The 17,525-nt window shown below is 43.6% G+C and overlaps 1 protein-coding gene across 4 annotated transcripts in view; it reads right to left on the bottom strand.

Annotated features, from left to right (window-relative positions):
- The window catches only part of LOC119658055 (histone deacetylase 4), a 322,316-nt gene extending 305,015 nt beyond the window's left edge, over positions 1 to 17,301 (bottom strand). For all 4 annotated transcript variants that reach the window (XM_038065300.1, XM_038065308.1, XM_038065301.1 and 1 more), the window contains exon 1: positions 16,504 to 17,301. The gene's annotated coding sequence lies outside the window, so the exon portion shown is untranslated. The remainder of the gene's footprint in view (positions 1 to 16,503) is intronic.
- Positions 17,302 to 17,525: the final 224 nt, after the last annotated feature.

The raw sequence follows: 17,525 nt of genomic DNA, 5'->3' as shown, positions 1-17,525 counted from the left end.
CTGAGGACTGCACCATCAGCCATCAAGCTTTGCTTTGAGTCGATAGATATATGTGGTAAAATGTTTCGGCTAAACTTCACCGGGAGCAGAAGCTTATTGTTGTTAAAAAAAGTCAAATATTTGGGAGTGAATCTTACCTCCAAGCTAACCTGGAAGCAACATATTCAGGAACAAACTCTAGAGGTTCTGTGCTGTAAACTGCGATTGGTAAGAAGTAAGAACTTTCACGACAACGGGTTCAGTGGATGTACACACATGCGTTCATCGTCTGGTGGCCGAGGCTGAATTTTGCAACAGCAGGAAACAGGCTCAGATAACTAAATATTATTGGAGCGATGAGTACTACGAGGTTCGTGGCTCTTGAAGCTATCCTAAATCTATCTCCGAGCCATTCGAAGGTGAAGCGAAAAGCAGCTGACACGCAATATGGCTTCGAAAAATGTCTGGGCAAATAAAAGGTGGTTCTGATCCCTGATCATATGGTTCCAGATTTGTCTTTGAGAAGACATATATAATTGGCATTTACCCCTAGGTGTGACATAGCGCGTCAACCACACCAACGTGCCATCGTTCACGATCACATGAAATGCCATTCAGGTCCCCCACGATTCCCGAAAAGCCTGCAATCCTCCTCTACTGTTCTGCGCCAAGTGCTCTTAGGGGCGACCCACTGGTCGGCCATCTTGGGAGCATAGATTCAATTGCATGGCGTAGCAAGTAATACAATTGTCACCCTTCCTTAATATGTGACCTATCCACTGCCACTTCTGCCTTCCAATCAGAGTGCATCCGGGTGCAAAACTTGTGAGGCGAAAAAGTTTTTCATGTGTATTAGGTCAACATACTCCGATGATACAGACAAGTATTGACGAAGGCCGTTCTTATTTCTTTGGTTGTGTGTCTCTTTTTTTGGCTTATTTTATAAAGGAAAAAAAAGACAAATTTTATTTTTTAAATGCCGAATAGTGAGTTTTTTATTTCTCATTTACCGGTATTTCCAGGACCAGTTGTCCTCTTTCTCAATGAGTTTTTGTCTGAACTGCTTATGATCCAGCCATTAAATACATAAATCCAGGCCTTAATTGCTAGTTCATTTTATTACCTAATTAACACAAAAAACCAATTGTTGTCGTTTCCTAAACCACTGTTAATTTTTTTTTCATCCCGTATCTTGTGGATCATGGAACTCTCTAATGCGGAAGTCATTAACTTCATTAATTATGCTTAGGTTATCCTCCGTTATTGTATGTTTGGTTGACTGGCTCGATAAAGGTGGAATCAGAGCTAGCGTTTGGCATTAAGACATCCACTATCAAGTCTACCCTGAAGAGTGAACTTGCAAGAGGTCACGGAGCCGAATGGAGAAGTCTAAATTGCTGCCAGCAAGTGAACATTTTTGCGAAACAACCCGAGGCCTTTACAGCGGTATTTATTGTCCCTTAAGAAGGGAATATGCAGCTGGTCAACTTCCTCAGTTTTAAACAAAGATATGTATCTATTATCATAATCTGTGCACTTTCTGCCTTTAAAGTAATTCCCGTATTCGCAAAAGTTTGCAAATGTCGCAGAAAATTTTAGGAGTCTGTGTAGGATTGGAGCTGCAGCACTCTCAGTCTATCAACCTAACCTACCTCCGCACATATACGGCCTGACATTCCCCATTCGTGTTTTCTCGGCACGGTATCTTCTCTGAGCCTTTGAGTCTCGCGGAGTTCTGTAGCATATTTGTGTGTCTACAAAGTCTTGCAGGATTCCCCATCTTTATTTCGAAATCCATGGCGCGTTTTTGGTTGGGGGATTGATGTTGATGCGTCCTTGTGGTTCCTTTGAACATATTGTCAAGGGCCTTCCGCATCATCGTTTAAAATCTTTTTTTCGAACAATCAATCTTCTTTTGTATTCCAACCATCCCGCTATTACTGTCGCCATAAAACTTCACGTCACTCACTGTAAGTGTTCTGAGTACTTGATTGTAAGCTTCATTCACTTTCTAACTCCTGGGATGGAAGGATAAGGAGCGAACTGATAATTCTGGTTCCATTTGTGTTTGGCGTAAATTTAACTTTATGAATTTCGCCTCCGGTATGAAAAACGTATCTAAGAATTCTAGTTAGTGGTTGGATTCCATTTCTACAGTGACCTGTAATTAATTTTACAAAATTGTATTTCTTCATCCAAGGGGAGAATTACATGGTTGTTTTCGTACGTGTTTTTGCCATAATATGTTCTTCAGAGTTTGTGATAAAAGGTATTTTGAATATCGTTTTTTAGTACTGTGGTCACTTCAATTTTGTTTTCTATAAAGCTTGAGCAAAAAACATCCAATCTCATGGAGAAGATGTGGTGTATTCTCCATGAGCTTTTCTATATACCCACTCCCAAGTCTGCCGAGAAGCTGCTTGTTGATGTACGCATTCTTAATCACGACCTTGAGAGGCGCGTGATAAGCTGATAGTCTTATTCAAAGCTTGCTCAGAAGTCTACCCAAACTGTAAAGCTCTTCATGTTAAAAAATATCAAAAATTCACTTCATTTTCCCGATGCTCACCTCAACAGTTTTAGTGAAAGATTTTGATTCCGGAGTCTCGTTTCTCAGAAACCAATCACTATAAATTATCTGATTATCTGGTGGGAGGCGTTGTCCGTTTCCTGGCAACTATGCCGACAACAGTCAATATTTCATGACATCCATTTCCAAATATCCATCTCTTCTAGGCACGCACAAATTTAGAAGCCTCCAGCAACAGAATCGCATAGTTCCAGTTCAATACCCAGAACATATTGGGTTCTACCTCCGAAATTTACGTCCCAAATTTAAACCGTACCTCAAAGGCCGAAAATTGTTGGAAAGTATACAAATCCACCGAACGCCCCTCCACGCAATCATCGTTTAATGGAATTAAACCATTTCTGGATTAAATTGGTATCTGCCAGATGTGCGAACAGAATCCATTCCATCATTTCCACCCAATTCTACTTACTTAGTGAGCAGAACAACCACGGAACCAGTTAAAGGAGGCATTGCAAGAAAACAAAGGTATTAACCAGCGGACCAATCCGAAAATAAGAGTAATTTCCTTATTATGGAATGAACGTTTTATCGTCGTAATTAATATGATAGAACAGGTTTCGAATTATTCAAAGTACCACCGTCCTCGTGCCGTTCCAAGATACTTTGAGATGGAATAGAAATTCGGAATCTGTTGTGACTGTCGACTATGTCTGCATTTCACTATTGTGTTGCGGAAATCGGGCACGTGCCATCTTTGTTTACGTTGTTGTTAGCGGAGGGTGAAATTTCTGTGAATATTGTGATAATTGTTTTTCTTGGTGGTTTGCTATCACCAAGATAATCAGATCAAGATTGCGAGCTGGAGTATAAACGTTAGTTTGATAAACCTGTAAGGGGTTATCATCGGAATACTTTCGAAAAAAATAACTGGCATTTCCCAAGGATGTGAAGCCAATATCCAGCAAATGAAACACATTACGGTGCACGTATTTCGAAGCGTATAACTTACCTAGAACAATTCGGAAAAATGCAACCTCGTGGAACATCATCATCATCAACGGCGCAACAAACGGTATCCGACCTAGGCTTGCCTTAATAAGGAACTCGAGACATCCCGGTTTTGCGCTGAGGTCCACGAATTCGATATCCCTAACAGCTATTTGGCGTCCTGACCTACGCCATCGCTCCATCTTAAGCAGGGTCTGCTTCGCCTTCTTTTTCTACCATAGATATTGCCCTTATAGACTTTCCGGGTGGGATCATCCTCATACATACGAATTACGCCCACCGTAACCTATTGAGCCGAATTTTATCCACAACCGGACGTCGTCATTGTGTAGGCTATGGAATCGTCCATCCTCATATAGGGGGCCAAAAATTCGTCAGAGAATTCTTCTCTCGAACGCGGCCAAGAGTTCGCAATTTTTCTTGCTAAGAACCCAAGTTTCTGAGGAATACATGAGGACTGGCAAGATCATAGGCTTGTATAGTAAGAGCTTTGACCCTATGGTGAGACGTTTCGAGCGAAACAGTCTTTGTAGGTTGGAATAGGCTCTGTTGTCTGACAATAACCGTGCGCGATTTCATCATCGTAGCTGTTATCGGTTGTGATTTTCGACCCTAGATAGGAGAAATTGCCAACGGTCTCAAAGTTGTATTCTCCTATCCTTGTTCTTCTTCGTGTTTGACCAGTCCGGTTTGGTGTTCTTGGTTGATTCGTCTTCGGTGCGGACGTTGCCACCATATATTTTGTCTTGCCTTCATTGATGTGCAGCCCAAGATCGATGAATTGCAGGGACTGTTTCTACTAAACTTGGCGGTGGTAGTATTTGTCCGTCGTCTTCAGTTGGCGGGACCTCCAACTCGCCGATGTTCTGGTTGTTCAGTAGCTCATCAAAGTACTCAACCCATCGCTCTAATATGCCCATTCTGTCGGAAATCAGATTTCCCTCTTTGTCTCAGCAGGATGAGCATCGAAGTGTGTGCTTCATCCTGCTGACTTGTTGGTAAAACTTCCGCGCCTGGTGCAGTTGCCCCCTGTACTTTTCTAGTTCACAGACTTGTTCACAGACTTGTTGGTTCTCCCAGGCTTCCTTTTTCCGTCTGTGTAGTCGCTTCTCCGCTCGACGGAGTTCGTGATAAGTCTCCGCGCGTGCCCGCGTTCTTTGAGAATGCAACATTACTCGGTATGCGGCATTCTTCCGTTCCATTGCTAGCATGATAACGTTCTTCAGGTGGTTGTGAAGATCATTTGTTGATGCTTCATCTCCAGGTCCTCTGTGTATTTCTTATATAAAGATATTTGAGTGTGCATTTGCCCCATTAGTACGTAGCACATAATATAGCATATATTTTACGAGAATATCCACATTCAGTATTGAATTTGCAAAGAAGCGACAACTTTGACCTATTATAACTTTGTTAGTAATAGTAGGATCATACTCTATACTATAGCCAACATTACTGCAAAATTTCGTGGTGCTAGAATGAACTTAAGGGGGGTTTTGCAGTCAATTACTAAAAATTATAATATTATACTATTATTAACTTTATTTGAAAGGATATCAGTATGGGGGATATTTCGAAGGCCTGGCACTATATAGTGATAGACTCCTGATTTTTTTCCCGATTTTTCTGTTGGGTAGTTTCTGAAAATGGGTCCGTTAGAAAGATTACCACTTTTGACCCCCCGCGCTCCCCACCTTTCCAATAAACGGCAAAACTAAGACCGGCTTCGGAAAGTACTCATCGAGACCTTTCATTTGATACCCCACATGACTATATTTGGCGAAAAAAAATGTTATACCCCCCTTTTGTGTGTATGGGAGTCAAATCAGGGTAATAATCACGGACGAGCGCAATGATGAGTAATGATAATGTCCGTGATCGTCGTGGGCGGTTTCACCGTGTGGATCGATCAAATGCCTGATCTGAATGTAATCGCGAGTTTTTCATATCCCCATCCATCGTATCAAGTGATAGTTATTTCGGCCCGCCAACTTCGATGTTCAGACCAATCTTTGCAAGTAAATTCTCGATAGCGTTAATTACGTGATCATTGAAGACGTTTCTCTCTCTCTCGCAATTTTTCCACGATCGATGCAACAATCTATCAGTCTCGGATGTGATCAAAACGTGTCACGCCACTAATCCAACGCAACATCTTCGTCTCCATTACCGCAAGACGCCGTTCATTGTTTTTTAGTCGTCCAACACTCAGAACCGTAGAGAAAGACAAGACGGACGACATGGTGGTAAATTTTAGACTTGGGACGTTCATTGATACGTCAATCACAAAGAACACCAGTTGTGGAACGCCAATTCATCCAAGTTACGCTAATGCATGAAGCAATTTCACAAGGCAATTCTCCATTGACTGACAGCATGGACCCGAGATATTTAAATCGCTCATTTCTGGGCAGGTCACTGCCACTGACAGTGATTGTGCCCATTTCATTGGAATCGGTCGTCAAAAGTTCAGTTTTATTTAGATTCAATTTCAGACCGTGTTGTATGAGGACAAGTTGCTCTAGATCATTTTTGCTATTAGATGCCAGGAAAACATTATCTGCATAAAGCAGTGTATAAAGCGCTGGACTCGGATGTTCCGTGTGACAGTATCCATAACAAGAACAAAGAGGAGTGGTTAAAGAGCGCTTCCTTGATGAACACCAACAGAGACACGAAGCGGTTTTGATAAACCCGTCATATTTCGAACTTTACCTTTCGGGTCGTGGTAGAGTAATTGAATTCAGGCCACGAGTTCTTCTGCCGTTAAGTGGTGTCATAGAGCATACCAGATGAGTTTGTGTGGTACACGGTCAAATGCTTTTTCTAGATCCATAAATGCAATGAAAAGAGGACGATGCTTCTCATGGTGTTACTCCACGAGAAACCACGGAGCGTGTATTGCCTTAGTAGTTCCGCAGTTCTTGACAAACCCGGCTTGATTCATGGTTCTTTCAACGATTTCGTGTTAAGAAATCTCCATGGAATGGGAAAGTAACCGGATCGGACGGTTATTTGAACATTCTGCTAGACTACCTTTCTTTTTCTTGGAACTGTGATACTTTCTTGCCAGTGAGATGGTATTCTAGCTTCCTGAATAGCCTGATTAAAGAATTCACTGAGCCACAGTGTTGGGTCCCAGTTCTTCGCTTTCTAGAGCTCAAGTGCGATGTTGTCAGCTCCTGTTGCGTTCCCTGTTTTATTGCTTCCTCGACTTCTGGTGCATTGGCAGGTGGAACTGCTCCAAATGGCGGCAATGATTTTGGAAGTGGAAAAGGAACAAATTCTTCAGTTGAAATCTGCTCGAAATATTCTCATCGTCGCAGCTCGACGGTCGGTAAGCAAAGTACCGTTTTTGTCATTAACGCAACACATGTATTCGATATCCTGTGTGCATTCATGTCGGTTTTTGGCAAGTCGATACAGATCTTTCCCGCCATCCCGAGTGTCCAATTTATCAAGATCTTTGTAATGGACCGCTCGGGTGACAGCGATCGTTTTCTTTGCTTTCCGGTAGGCATTCCTATAAATTTGCCAATTGGCGAGCGTTTTATAGTCGACAAACTTGGAGGCGTTTCTTTGCATGACCTTCATTTCAGCATCGGTATCTCGATTGATGTACCGCTTAACTGGCTTGATGACCCGAGAATTGCAGAAGCTACTTTATGGATTGTGTCTTTAATTTGGTTCCACGATTCTTCCACATTCGTGATGGTTGGTAATCGCGCATTTCTCCTTTCTTCCGATGAAATCGCGACAATTTAATGCGCGGCGGGCCAGTGCGTTTCTCACGCAGTTTTATCGGTAACTTGATTCGCAGGGCGACAATCAATGGCCGATGTCGAGGTGCGATGGTTTCATAGGCTGCGGCTTTGGAATCAGTGACGGTGGCAAAATGTCGGTGTCTTATGAGAATATAGTCGATTTTGTGTTTTACTATTCTCATATAATGGTAAGCTTCATCAGCCGGTCATCAAATCATTCGACTTCTCTAATGGCATCCCGGCAACCCTACGAGACGACAATGCCAACACCGTAGAGAGTGAGTGAGGTACCAATATAGAAAAGTTTATAGCTACTTTTTCGCGTTCTAAGTCGCACCTTTTGGCACCAAACCATCGGGTTTCTGGCAGAGCGCAGATATTAATGCACCTTTTCCGAAGGCTCTTGCGAGTTCCTCGGTCTTTCCAGTTAAGGTGCCGATATTTAGCGTGCAGACACGTATTTGTTTTGCTCGGATCAACTTACTTATGTCCTGATGCAGTCCATACGTCAACAACCCTTGCCCATTTCTCGACAGGACCTGGGTCCGGTCTCACACTCTACTCTTTTAGCTGGACTTTGGACAAGCATGCTATGTTAATAGCATGGCGGATAAAGGTACAGCGAGTTATAGCGTACATTCCACTCAGCTGGGAATGAGTACCTGAGTCAAATCAGGGTAATAATCTCGGGCGAGCGCAATGCTGACCCCTTTGCCTCCTACGGGGTACTGTTATCCTGTAGTGTACCGTTACGGTCTTGAATGAAGTCCTGTAGCACACTTCAAGGCCCCAATTGGATTGTGCGGCAACGGTTATTATTATTAAATTGCGGGTGGTGTTTGTCATGTCGGCTACCACCTGGACCTTCCTCCAAAACAATGTTTTTACTAGTTTTGGATGTCCCCCGTCGAAAATTTTGATTGTACTCCCAAATAAAGTTGAATCAAGAGATTGGGAGATTCCAACCAAAATTCTGCAGCTTGAGGATCTTAAGGATAAGACTTATTGGAACAATTTTGGATCATGAAAAGATGGAAGCTTTTGTGAATTCTTGTTAGAGAACGATGCATTTTTAGCGTTAGTTGCACACGTTAGTTAGCGCTTTAGACAGCCAAATGCAAATTAAACAAGCGAAAGTCTCATCTGGTCTTCCAAAATTTCAAAACAAAAATCAAAGCAATGTGAACAAGAAATATTCGTTTTGGTCAGAACACCACTAATCTGCCATTACCCCAATTATAATTTTAAATTAAAATCATTCAACATCAAATTATTTTTTTGCCATTGAACAGATAATTCTAACGCCTCTGAGCCAGCGGAAAGGCGAAAGAGTGCCAAATTTCTTACGTGATTGATGTTTCACACGAGCATCGTTTGGCATATATAGCGACCGCATCATAAACGACGCTAGAAATTTTGCATATAGAGTTTATCATTTAACTGAGATACCTTTATAGGAAGTTTGACGTGACCCTTTATTGCCTTCATATGCAAATGATATTAATGAGCACCATCTGTAGTCACGTTTTCTTTTTACTTTCAAAAATCAGAAGTAATTTGCATTTAACCCCAATTTCTGTGTTGTGATTTACATCACCATCGTTGGAGATAATTTTTGAAATACGACTCATAAAACTATCAAATATTGCAGATGATATGCAAATAATAATCCCATTAGGTTCTATTTGGTTTATCTCCTAGAATAGCATATCAAAGACAAGATAAAAAAATTCAAACAACGGGGCCCATAGTGAAACTAGGTTGCAGCCTCTACCTTGGCATAGAGAAATCAAAGCACCAGTTTTATCTATTATGCCCTGAGTGCGAAACGAGATACCATCATCAGGAATTTAACTGAAGGTATGTGAAAAATTTAAATAAAAAAAGAGAAATCAAAGCTTGAATGACGCAAAGCTAAGTAGATCAACACAATTAAAGCAGCCACTGATATGGGATGGAAATTTGAAGGAATTCAGATAGCTAAGACCACCCCGCGATTACCTTAGTACGATAAGTCAAGTGTAATCCAAGCCTAGCTATAATCAAAAGTCCCACCTAATGTGCTAATAGGTTGATAGCACTGTGGATAAAGAATTTCGAGGGCGAAGCTTCTGGGCTGCCGAGTCTGGAGCAATTAGCCTTACCCGTCTATAGAGATGATTGGAAAAGTGAACCACTAATCAATGCGATACTCGTGGAAACAAATATGGACAATAAAATGAAATGAAAAATAAAAATAAAATCCAAACCAGTATGGGAAAATTGATGCGAGGGTAGAACCAAGTCAACCTCTGAACATCGAGATGGTGGGGTATAGCACGACATCACACTTACGCGCCACCGCTCGCGGCTTGCTGAGATGCATTTTAACTCAACTTTAGGATTCCCCGAGGTTCCTGCACTGCTTCTCTACTGTTCAATGCGACCCACTGTGGGTCCCACTGCATGGCGAAACCAGCAATGCAACTGCCCCCCCCCCCCCCTTTATGGTCCTTCCGGTAAAATCATATGCGGATGACAGGCCTGTACGCCGACCAACCTCTTCGTTCGAAAGAGTATCAAGCCAGCATACTCCGATGATACGGTGCAGACAGGTGTTCACGGCGGACAAGGCAGCATGAGGAACGTCACCGATAATAAGGAGAAATAGTATTGGTGACGAGATGCAACCCTGACAAGCTTCACTTTTCACCTCAAATTTCTTTAAAATTTTAACTCGGTGGAGCAAGTGACATTCTGCGCCATCATATGTCGCTGTGATCTTAGTTTCTTCGGAAAGCCCTTGCAGTGTAGAATACTCTAGATACACTCCCTGTTCACGCTGTTCAAAGCTTTTTCAAAATCGATGAAGTATAGATCTAAACTCCATTAACTGTTCCAAAATCATTCGTAGGGTCTTAATGTCGCCAATGAAGGAGGATCCAGAGTAGAAACCAATATGTTTTCTGTCGATAAAGCTTTTGAGATATCGTTTGATGCGTTACAGTATTATTGAATCAACCAACAACATCAAACCGCACTGGTCAAACACAAGCACGAACAAGAATAAGGATAGGGGAATACAACTTTGAGACCGTTGACAATTTCTCCTATCTAGGGTCGAAAATCACAACCGATAACAACTACGATGATGAAATCCGCGCACGGTTGTTGTCAGCCAACAGAGCCTACTTCAGCTTACAAAGACTGTTCCGCTCGAAACGTCTCACCATAGGGTCAAAGCTCTTACTGTACAAGACTATGATCTTGCCAGTCCTCATGTATTCCTCGGAAACTTGGGTTCTTAGCAAGAAAAATTGCGAACTCTTGGCCGCGTTCGAGAGAAAAATCCTCCGAAGAATTTTTGGTCCCCTACATGAGGATGGACGATTCCGTAGCCTACACAATGACGAAATCTATGAGCGATACCATGACCGTCCGGTTGTGGATAAAATCCGGCTCAATAGGTTACGGTGGGCGGGTCACTTAATCCGTATGGATGAAGATGATCCCACCCGGAAAGTCTATAAGGGCAATATCTATGGTAGGAAAAGAAGACGAGGCAGACCCTGCCTAAGATGGAGCGATGGCGTGGGCCATGACGCCAGACAGCTTTTAGGGATATCGAATTGGTGGACCTCGGCGCAAAACCGGGATGTCTGGAGTTCCTTATTAAGGCAGGCTTAGACCGGATACCGGTTGTTGCGCCGTTGATGATGATGATTATCTTTGCGACGGCAGAGAGCAAGCAGACACCTTCCAATTCTGACACTCAAAACGTGCGCCGTTCTTTGGAATCTTAACGACCACCCCCTTATTCCAATCTCTGAAAAAGGGATTCCCTACAACCTCTTCCGTTCATCGATTCCTTTCCAAGATTACGCAGATCTTACGACGCCCATTCGAGACGCGGTCAACGAACTTTGTAGCGGCCGAGAAAAGAGCAGTTTTGATGGTGGCAAAATACTCATCGAAATTATCAGGTCGGTTACTTAGTGTATCAGCCCTCCGATCAGCAAGATAGCTCGCCCACTGTCGAGTGACATCTGCCGCATACAAGCGGTCGATGTTGAACTTGGGAGTTAGCAGCTCTCCAACCTTACAAGAAGTGACAGACGCAATATATAAGTGAACGTAAGCGACCAAGAAAGACGGTGATACCTTTCGAAAACTTTGGCAGCTCCTAAATCTACTGCTGATCTACTGCAAAGTGATGCTGCATCCACAAAGCATCAGCTATTATCATTACAGTCACCAAGGCTGTATTTCCCCATCACATGTCCGAGTAAGGTGTTATTAAAACCCACCTTGGCATTCAGATCGCCCACCAGGAAAAGAAGCCTCTCCTGAACTGCTTGTAATTTATTTGAAATAATTAAAACTTGCTTTTTCAATTCGCTAGTGTTATTTATTGGTCCTGCAAATACCGATATTTCGGGGACCACTTATTCCCTTTATCAGTGCTAAGACTTGTTAGCAAATTTACACCCCCCTTTTGCACGTATGGGGACCCCCCTTAAATTGTAACACACTGTATGCATAAGCACTTAGGAAGGGAATAACTGGCTCACGAAATATCGATATCTATGATTAAATACACTAGGATTGTCCGCAGTCAAAAACAATCTTTCCGTTTCACTCAAACTTAACAACAAAAAACAGTGCGTTGAGAGAAATATAACCAAACTTAGAATAATTAAGGCATTCAGAAAAGCAAAGGGGTCTCATGCATGGTATTCTGTGAGGAGATTAAATCACTTAAAGAAGTATTGTTACTCCAAAAAACTGTAACTAAAGATGCGGCAATTGGATTAAGCTATTGAAGAGATCCGATGAAGTATACACAGAAATTGGAAACGAAACCTTAGGAAGAACCCCACTTTGCAAACCCTGAAATAAGAAGAGTAGCGAAATCCAGTTGGATGAAGGCGGGCTCCTAGCGTCGACATCCAACACTACAGTAGTCGGTACTTTGACTATGTGTCAAAAAACTTTTATTTGTCGCACGCTTAAGGGGTATTTTTTGTTTTACGAATTTTTTGCCGTGTTTAGGTATAATACCACACTTTTTGAGTAATTTTGGAACTCCAAGTGCGGCTAATATTAAATTTTTCTAAAATGGATCGTCTTAAAATTATGGTACAGCATGAACTGGGCCTGAGTGGGGCCACTCTATAAAAGGACATAGTGTTCGCAAAATTACTGAAATTGTAAATTTAAGTGACTCCACGGTCCAACACATAATTGAGTGTTCTCTACATGAAAATCTATTGGAAAATAAGGGCAGAAAAATGTCAGATAAAATTTTCAGTGTGTCAGACGAGCGACGCATTATCCGAAAAATCAAAGCAAGCCCTAAGGTATCTGCTCCAAAGTTGACTATTGAGGTCCGTGGTGAACTGGGAAAGTCATGAAGTGCTGCAACAGTTCGACGTGTACTGCGCGGCCACCATTTCATCAGCGGAAGTTCGAGCTCGAAAGAAGCCTGTTATCTCAACAAGAAAGTCGCAAAGCTGAATTGCCTTTGCCAGGGAATGTGTGTGTATGAGGTGGATAAGAGGGAAAGCCTCTGAACACATAAACTCTAGAGGTCCATTATACTCGATTCCCCGTCTAACGGAATATCCCGGATTCGTTTATGTATTGCAGCATTTCCGTTAGTGGATGTGATGCAACCGGCTGCTTTTGAAGCATATCGGCACCAAAAATTTGAGGTCTGACACATCCGCAGGCAAGGCAAATACATAGAAAATCTTCCGTGGATACCGGTTCTTCATTACAGTATGGACACGTTTCATCTTGAAGAATCCCTATTCTCAATATATGGCCAGTTAGCGAATCATGGTCAGTCAGAATACATACAATACCTCTGGAAGGCTCCCTGCTTTTCGAAAGGATCAACTTTGTCGTATGTTGTTGGTTCTGACGTGAAAATTTTGAGGTGTTTAGCAAAATTAAGGTTCGGCTACTTGTCATTATGGGAAGCTTGCTCCCAGTTTTTGACTGCAGCGTTAGTTTGTTTACCAATGCTACTCATACCTCAATTGCTGGTTCTGGTCAGGGTACGGGGGAAATTGAACCCTCTTTTGCTAAAACATTCGACATTTCAGTTCCCTCTACATTACAATGACCGGATACCCAGAGTAGTTCCACCATATTGAATCTAGAAACATCGGTTTCTACATGATTTTTGAAGTGATGAAAGGACTGCACGACGCCCCCAAATGCAGCTTGAATATCGCTGCACATCGCGATGCGTTTGCCCTTCAACTGCTCGTAAATCGTCCAGGTTGCCGCCCTTAGGATCGCATAGATTTCCACCTCAAAGACGATTGTATATTGTCCGAAGGGAAAAGCCAACTTCTCATTTTTATTCGAGAGATAGACTCCTGCTCCAGAAGCCTATTCCGTTTTTGAGCCATCGATGTAAAAAACGTACTGAACTCAGCACACAAGCCAGGGAGTTACACAAACCCCAAAGACTGGCTTGCGTGTATATCAGTGGAGCATTAAGACATGTCCAACGGTATCCCTGGAGGTTCTTCTGGGATTAACCCTTCTCCATCTCCACATACAGATGCAGGCAATGATGTCAATATTCAGGATGGCCGGGAGCTGCCTAAATCGAAGGAAGATTGACATGCTTTCCAGGCGGTATCCCCAATTATTGATAATAATAATAATAATCGTTGGCACAACAATCCATATTGGACCAAGGCCTTGTAGTGTGTTAGAGCACTTCATTCAAGACCGTAACGATACACTACAGTACGCTGTAGGAGTCAATGTGGTCAGCATTGCGCTCGCCCGAGATTATTACCCTGATTTGACTCAGGTACTCATTCACAGCTGAGTCGACTGGTATCCGACGTCAAGTCACGATACAAATCCCACTACTACCAGCGAGATTTGAACCGCGGCCTTCCGTATTATAACCCAGTGCTCTAACCGCTCAGCTATTCGGATCAATTATTGATGACAAGAGATAACATGACAACGAGGTTTCACTTTGATAAGAAGTTTGAAACACGTTGAAATAACAAGGCAAACTGGGAAATTGTGGCTGTGACATACGACTTAAACCAGCAACTGATTACTTGGTACACTGGCAGATCCCTCACAGCAGAGGGAGCGGGTGCCGGTGTCATTAGTCCAAGGAAAATATACTTGGAGTCAATGGGCAGGTACACTAGCATATTCCAAAGGAATTACAGGGTGCAGAGCATTGCTATTGTCACCGACAGCCAAGCAGCGATTAAGACACTTAGGTCCAACCAAGTGAACTCTACGCTGATAAGGGAATGCCTTGAGAGACTGAATACGCCCGGCTCGTCCAACAAGGTTTGGATACTCTGGGTTCCAGGCCATGTTGGGGTGGAAGGCAGTGAGTCAGCGAACGAACTAGCAAGGAGGGGGCAAGAACGACTTCGCACAGACCAGAACCCTTCTGTTGAATCGGCAACGGGTTTATGGCTATAAAAAAATGAAGAGGAACGGCTGAGGGAACTATACTGGGTGGGCCTATCAAGAATGGAGCATTCCTGCGTGCTTATTGGGGGATGTGAAATCAAGGGCGCAAAGGATAAAACGCATAATGGGAATGCATAGGGAAGCTAGGGTTATCTACGGAGACACTCTGCAAGTTCTGTGCGGAATGTAATGAAACCTCTATAGACGTCCTCGGATAGTGTCCGGCACTTGTGCAAAGTAGGGCGAGGCATTTGGGAGAGCACTTAGTACCAGATACAAAATTGAAAGATCAGGAAGTAGGCAATATACTGAAATTCCTAACGATTATAGACTTGCTTGAGTTACTATGATTAATAGATACACTATAACCAGCAAAAGGAGCACAATAGTTCTTCAAGGACGCCGTGGGTCTTCCCCTTAACAGAATAATAATAATATACCCTCCTTTAGCATCGCTGGATAGATACCATCCATACCAGATGCTTTGAAGTGTTCAACGGATGGTATAACAGTTCTCGTCTTGCACTTGTAGTGTCCCAATTCCTCTTGCACCACCTTTGTGTTGAAAAGTTTACAAAAAATCAATTCTTTTCCTCCCACTTCTGAGACCTGTTCTCCCGGGTGGTGTACTTCCAAGGAAGCGGTTTTCTAAGAGAGATCAACTTGGCGTACTCATCCTTATTGAGGACTCTGCACAGCCTGCAACCCCTTTCTATTTGAATTTGAGTGACGTTCAGAAAAAGCTGCTTAGATGTCGCATTCTCATCTTTCTGTCAACCCCTTGCTCATGCAAGTTACTGTGAAACTCAGTGTCGGGGGCATCATTGGTGCCATATGATTCGTTTAGGTCAGTTGAGTACCGACTGACCGAAAATCAAAATATGAGGAACGCTGAAGACAGCTCCCGGACACAACAAGGCAGGAGTACCAACGGTCAAAATGAGTACGGCTTGATGGCCAATATCACATATCGCCAATTAACCGCCAAAAATATTGATAAGCGTTGAGCGATAATAAAAATTAAAAATGTTATCTCTGGAGCAAATCATTTTCCCGGTCATTAGCGCAAAGAGTGGAGAACGACATAGCTGGACACCGAGACGGTCCGGATCGATGAACACAAGGAGCTAAGGGCTCTGCTGAACCAGATTGATTGGATAGCACCGAGGCATAGACCGGACACCGGCTATTGACCCATTAATGATGACTTAGAGCCAATAGACCGTGTTTCCACCGATTGGGTTCGCATATACCGATATTTCGGGAACCACTTCTTCCTTTCTTCAGTGCTATACGTCGATACGTATTGCGACATTCAACAAATGCGGCTCGGGCACCGTGGAATCCGAAAGCCTAAAAAGCGGAGGCGGGAATCGATTTTTCGCCTGCAAACATTTCATCTTCAGTTCACTTGGGAGCTTCAATGTCAAAAACGTTTGATTGGTGCCACATAGCATTATCATTAGGTTCCCCAAAGCACCCGCAATTCATTGAGATTCCACCGGCAACAAGCCTACCCCAAGCGAAAACCAGAAACACTCTAACAACACAAGCGAGCGCCCATCCATCATGCCAGCTGTCAACGTGACATTCACCTCCATCCCATCAACTGTCATCCCGCCGCTGGCAGGCGGAGCGGACCGACGTAAGCGGACGAAACAAATCAGATCGAACAGAATATTTCCAATTGCAAAAGTCACGCGGTGACGCACGACAAGCCAAAACAAAGCGCAAAACAGTAAATAAATGCAAACATTTGGCGTAACCAACCTCGGACACGGTTTCCCTGCTGCGTTGCCGTTCGAGTCTGCCGTGGCCGGAGCGCGGCGTTCTCGCCAAGCTTTGGGCTTTCTACAAAATTAGAACTCGCCGCGGCGGCGGCCAAAAAACTGGATTCGGATTGGAATTGATAATTTCTTGTTTTTCCTGTTGTTTTTGTTAATTCCGCGCGAACACACCACCACACTCCGCACACGTCGCATGTACACACGCGTGACTGGCGTCAATACACTCACGCACGGGACGACCTGCGTCCCGCGGGATTCCAGGGGCCGCGCCGTACCAGTCCCGGGAGATCGGAAGCCCAACTGTCCTCCGCCCTCGCGGCTGCGGGCGCACAATCCACTGCCACCAACACAACACCCGAAATTCGCGGAATTCCCGAGGAACGTCCAGAATTTTTTGCACAACCGCCACACACACGCACGCAGCGCGATCGGGTGTTATTTGCGCGGAGCGAGTCCGCGACGGCAACCACTTTTCCTTCTCACGAGATTTTTCGCATGCAATTTTCCGCGATCTTGTTCACTGGTCGATGCTGGGCTCCTGGGGCCACTGTCAACTTGGGGTTTTTGCGGGACCGAGTTCTCATGCCGTACTCACGCCTGGCGCGCCCCTCGGCACTTTCCTAACACGACCTGCACAACCGGGACGGACGGTGCACGCAATGACAAACATCCGGAGCACCTGTTCATAGGCTTTCCACTTGTTTTTCCGCAATGAAAACACACGCAAGAAAGTCACTTGGGAGCCGAGCCGAGTTGAACAGACCAACGGGAACTCGCCGCAGTCGTCACCGGTCGGATTCCCGAAGAATGACAAGAACTTTCTGAGCGAAATTGAGCGAAAATTCAATGGAATTCTGTCGCCCAAATTGCGGGTAATTCATTTGGTTATGTGGATTGGCGATTCCCAAAGTACCCGTAAATGTGATAAAGAATTTTAGGTTCATACTTAAAATTTGAGATGGGAAGAGAAAATGCACGAAACGGTTGATACCGTTGCTCATTTAC

Source organism: Hermetia illucens, chromosome 5 (genome assembly GCF_905115235.1).
Source record: "Hermetia illucens chromosome 5, iHerIll2.2.curated.20191125, whole genome shotgun sequence".
Lineage (NCBI taxonomy): Eukaryota > Metazoa > Arthropoda > Insecta > Diptera > Stratiomyidae > Hermetia > Hermetia illucens.
This window is presented reverse-complemented; position numbering and strand designations above follow the sequence as displayed.